This window comes from Petaurus breviceps, unplaced genomic scaffold (genome assembly GCF_028583685.1).
Source record: "Petaurus breviceps papuanus isolate PSGF00001 unplaced genomic scaffold, PetGlider_PUasm1.0 185, whole genome shotgun sequence".
Classification (NCBI taxonomy): Eukaryota; Metazoa; Chordata; class Mammalia; order Diprotodontia; family Petauridae; genus Petaurus; species Petaurus breviceps.
This window is the reverse complement of record NW_027185797.1, coordinates 29030829-29036097: the sequence shown is the minus strand read 5'-3', so window position 1 is coordinate 29036097 and position 5269 is coordinate 29030829. Positions and strand designations below refer to the sequence as shown.

Sequence of the window (5269 nt, the reverse complement as noted above, 5' to 3'; positions counted from 1 at the left end):
GGAGGGAGGAAGAGAGGGAAGAGGGGAGGGGAAGAAGGAAGAAAAGAAGGAAGGAAAAGAAGGAAAAAGGAAGAAGAAAGCAAGGAGGGGAGGAATAAGAAAAGAAAGGAGGGAGGGAGGAAGGAGGGAAAGAGAAAAGGAAAGAAGGAAAGAAAGGCCTTGGCTTTATTAGCCTGTTAAAGGCTGATGTTAGATGGCAGTACAAGGCCATTTGCTCTTCTACTGCTAAGCATTAACAGCAGAGATGAACCATAATTAGGAATAAAAATGCCACATAAATAAGATGGCAGAGAAGTCCCCACTCTGTGAAGCCGGGGCTCTGCCATGGAAACCTTCAGTGGGCCTGGAATTTCCATCATACTTAAGGGCCATGGAAGCTGTTAGCCTATATTTGTCTTAATAAAGCCCAAACTGGGAGCGGTTTAGCCTCTCAAAGAAGCTTTAAAAGATAAAGGCTGTAAGTTTAAACCTCCTGTCTGCAGCTGAGGGTGATATAGGAACTCGGAGCTGGCCAGCTTCCTTGGAAGAGCAGCTGGAGAGGAGGTGATGGGAGGAGGTCTCAGATCAAAAAAAGGGGCCCAGAAAAAACAGAGAGAAGCAACAGGAAAGGAGACAGGGCACGGCACACAAGCTTTCATGCTGTGTCTCACAAGAGAAAGGAAAAGAAATGGGTCTTCCCTTGATGGCCATTGAGCAAAGAATATTGCCTGGGTCCTGAAGCATGGAGAACTCCCATGTCATTGTGGGGCCAGGTGAAGGTGATAACACTGAAAACAACTCCAGCAACAGTAGCTGGAATGTGAATAGCATTTTTAGGAGCACAGCAAAAGCGCCAGTGAAGGGACTTGGCAAGGCCACTGTGTGAATGAGTGTCAGAGCTGGGACTTGACCCCAGAGCAAGGACAAGAGAGAATGTTGGGCTTGAAATGAGAAACCCTGATTCCAGCCCCAGCTCTGCTACCTGTCAGCTGTGTGACATCAAGCAAAACACTGAACCTCCCTGGGCCTCACCTTCATCATCTGTAGAATGAGTATAATATTTATTATGAACTAATATTGCTAATGGGTCACTAGTAAAATTACTTATCACTGATATTTACCAAGTGCCATCATAAAGATCAAATGAAATAATACAACAAGCATTTCTCAGGTACCTACTATATGCTAGGCACTATGCTCTGCACAGGAGGTGGACAGAGATGACATAGTGCCTGCCCTCAAGGAGTTTAAAGTCTAGCGGGTATGACACAATCCATCTGAAAGATGAAATGTGATAGAGAGAGAAAGAACTGGATAAAGGCTCGAGGAGATTTTGGGGAGGGAGAGAATACTTTTCTCTGGGCAGCAGCAAGGGGTAGAGAATCAAGGAAAACATTATGAAGGGAGGGGTAGCTGAGTGGCTTTTTATCTGAGAAGTAGTAGGGAGCCACTTAAGGATTTTGAGCAGAAACCTGTATGTTAGGAAGATGAGAGAATGTGGATGTTCCCTCAGTGATGCAGGTCATGGTCCATCTATGCCTCCCCATTCTGTATGATTTTTGTCCCATAAGCACCATGGAGGGCTCAGGAGTTTGAGAAAAATGTCGGGGGCCCTCCTTGCATCTCCTTGATCTGCTCCAGTGATCTCATTTAAAATTCTGCTAGGGCCTTAGAAGCCTTCGAGTTCATTTGACAGGTGAGGAAATGACTCACCCAGGGTCACACAGCTAGTAAATATCTGAAGCTGAGTTTGAGGGCAAGTCCACTGTCCATCAATAGCAGCAGCAGCATCCATCTCCCAAGTCACCAAATAGGGACCCTTCACATGCAGGGCACTCATAGGAGTGTGTGAGAGTCACAGCATCTGGGGACAGAGGGAATGAGGTGAATCTCATAGGGCTGAGGAAGGAGCATTAGGGAGAGAGGAGCCAGTGGGCTGGGCCTGTGGTCAGTGTCAGAGTCAGCCTGGGCAGGGAAGGAGGAGAGAAAGGACAATAAGGGAAGTAACTGGAAGGAGAAACTTCTCTGCTCCTTCGGCTGTCTTGAGCTTGGGGATGTTGCCCAGGCTTCTCTGAAGTCTAGCTAAAATCTCACCTTGGGCAAGGAGTCTTGTGCCTTCCCTCTGAGATGACTCCCAATGTATCTCGTCTACATCTTGTTTATACACAGACTGTGAGCTTCTTTAGGGCACGCACTATCTTTTGTCTTTTTTGGTATCTCCAGTGCCTGGCATACAACAGGTGCTCAATAATTACTAGTTGACTGACTAATAAAGAAATTAGCTCCATGCCCCTGCCTCCCTTTTACATTTCATTTCTCTACACTTGATTGGTAATGAAGATGGGCCAGGCAACAACTTTGTGACAGTCCCATTTATTTCTACCATTTTCATTGAAGACGACACAATGACTAGTCATTGTCTCCAGCCTTGCTTTCCTGGTAGCTTGATAGATGCCAGAATTGATTAATGTCACTCCTTGCCTCCTCTCTCCTTCTCTGCTTTCCTTCCTCCATCTGTAGTTCTTTCTTTCCCTTCCTTTCTCTTTTCCTCCCCCCTACCAGGAAGATTGGAAAGGAAATGCTTTGTAAACCTAGAAAGATGGAAGTTATGATTATTTATGCCTCACCTACTTCCCAAAGGATTTGTGATGACGTATAATGGGAAAACAAAGTCAAATTGGGCCACTCAGGATGGGAAGAGGACCAAGATTGGCTAAAAGGAGGAGAGGGAGCAGCTTCTCCCTGGCTGCTAAGAAGAACTGACATCAGCAAGGGGTGAACACTGAATTTGTGGTTCATTGTTACTGTAGTGAGAAGGGCAAACATACAGTATGTGTATATTGAATCATTCAATACAACCAGCTTTAATTTCATACTTACTCTGGGTCAGGCACTTCTCTAGGTGATGGAAGTATAGACGCAGAAACAAAACAAGTCCTTCCCCATCCTGGCTGCCCTCCTCTGACTATTCTTCAGTTCACCAAAGTCCTCTCTAAATTGTGGTTCTCAGAACTGGGGTCAGACTGCAGAGAGTCAATCACCTCCATATTCTTGAAAAGGTTGGGTCTAACCCTCTTTGTTCACAAAGTGTGGGAGCTGTCCATTGGTCCTGGCTTGTAGACCATTGGGCATTGCTTTGTAATTTCTGTCTCAAGAGGTCTCCCTATCACATCCTTGATCCCACCACCATAGATGTTGATGATGTGAGCTTTTATAGTCAGTTATGAGTTATCTCAGGGCTAATGGTATTGAGATCATCTGGTGTTACCTCTGACCAAAAGGGGTTCATTTGACCTAACTTTGTGTGGGGATAGAATGTCTCCTTTGAAAGCATCAGTGATGCCACCTTCTGACTATTTCTTGAGTCTTCCCTAAGGCCTGAGGCTACCAAATTGGCTGTACTGACCTCAGTCTCAAGCCTTATTATTGACCATCCCAGAGTTGCCCGGGCTAACCTCTGGCCTTTAATCTCAGACCACATAGCTAACCACTGCTTAGCCTGTGCCCTACCAAAGCCCAACCCTTCACGAACTCCCCTCTTGCCAACTGGGCTCTGCTGAACCCAGCTGGACAGAGCCCGGGGGTCTAATGTGTCGTCACCAACAATAGCATTAAAGAGTTAATGCCAATATTCTGCCCCCAAGCTTCTCTGGCCCCCTCACAGGGGCCACCAGGACTTTGTCCCAGGGTGCCAAAAGGCACGGATAATACCACTTTGTCCTCCTGGTGTCTGCACCCTCCATTGCTGATCCGCCCTCACATTTTTTTCCCATCAGTGACTCGCCCTTGAGTAAGGTAGAGCCTTGTGATAAACTAGACCAAGCCTGTTTTCTTCCTCTCATACTGCATTCTCCCTGCTTTGTCTTAGGTATAAAAAATTATTAGTTACAACTCAGTTCCCTCCAGGCTAGGATGTGCCTGAGTAAGTGCTGAAAGCTTAATGCTTATCTTCCTTTTAAAGGGACTCCGCCTTGCTAATTTTGAAGAGACCCAACAGCAGGTCATCCATATAACATTTCTGGCCATAGAAACTCTCCCAAAGGGCCCCCAAGTAAAACTGTTCCCACTCTTTTACTCCCATCCCTACCCTCTCCTCTGTGTGTCCGTATCCATGAGGCATTGTATCTTGGATGGCTTCATTAATACCTTATCATAGGTAAGCTAGAGCTAACTCAAACCAGCCTGGGAGAGCTGATTGTTAAATTTCCAGTAGGAGCATTTACACGGTGCTACAAACCAGGGCTTGATTTATTGTTTTGCTGATTGTTTAGATATAAGAAAGTGATGGAGGAAAATGTTAATAACATATATTAAACTTACAGATATGTCCTGCATACATCTTTCCCTCAGAGAGTTGGTTGTTAAACATTTGCCAGATCACCTCAATCACCATATTCCTGGCACAATCTCTAGTTTTGTTAAAGCACATTTTGCTTCTTTTGCTTCTAGAATGTACATCTTTATGGTGCATCCAAAAACAAGAGTCTTTTTGCAAAGATGTTTCATGGAAGACATGACTTTGGCAGGTCCTCTCCATTATTCATTAGCTTGTTTTAAAGTGGGCCTGAATGGAAATGCTTTTGGCTCTGGTAGAAATACATCAGTTTCTATGATCTAATTCTGCAACTGGCTGGAATGACTATCTATTGGTTTAAAGGGAAACAGTTTCAGTAAATTTGTTTTTAATAAAAATGTGTTACCTATGATAAATATATTTCACTTTGGCCAAATGGATCTGATTGGGAAAATGTATTGAGCAGAAGTATTGGTAGACTTTAATTTCATTGCACTGAAAAAAAACCTCCAAACCACGTATTGGATGCTGGTTTGAATTAAATTCTATTTGTTTTAATAAAAGTGTATTGGTCTGAGTGTACATATATTTGTTTTACTGGCAGTGCATTGGATCCAATAAAATGATATTGGTTTCGCTGCTTATGTCTCCTTTGCACTGAAAATGGATTGAATAGAAAAACGAACTAGGCGTGAATCAGGCAGCCCCAAGGTCTCAGCTCAGCACTGGTATCCAAGTTAACCGGGGAATAAAAACCCGACCCACTGGCTTTATAATAAAATATGTGCTTATATTTAAATATGTTTTACCACCACGGGCTCAGATGAGAGGCTTAATCTCCTCTCTGGATGCAACACTTTGGGGAAGCAAGCTTTTCTAAGAGACACCAGTGTCTGCCTGACCGCGCTACAGAGGAAGGAATTCCATGGAAGAGGAATCATGTGTGTTAACTTTGTCATATTTCTGTTGAGCCCTTTTGGTCACTGAATTGAACAA

At 44.3% G+C, this 5269-nt stretch overlaps 1 long non-coding RNA gene across 1 annotated transcript in view; it reads left to right on the top strand.

Annotated features, from left to right (window-relative positions):
- The window catches only part of LOC138161771 (uncharacterized), a 46851-nt gene extending 41853 nt beyond the window's left edge, over positions 1-4998 (top strand). Inside the window, exon 4 of the long non-coding RNA XR_011168460.1 lies at positions 4429-4998. This is a non-coding gene — a long non-coding RNA (uncharacterized lncRNA). The remainder of the gene's footprint in view (positions 1-4428) is intronic.
- Positions 4999-5269: the final 271 nt, after the last annotated feature.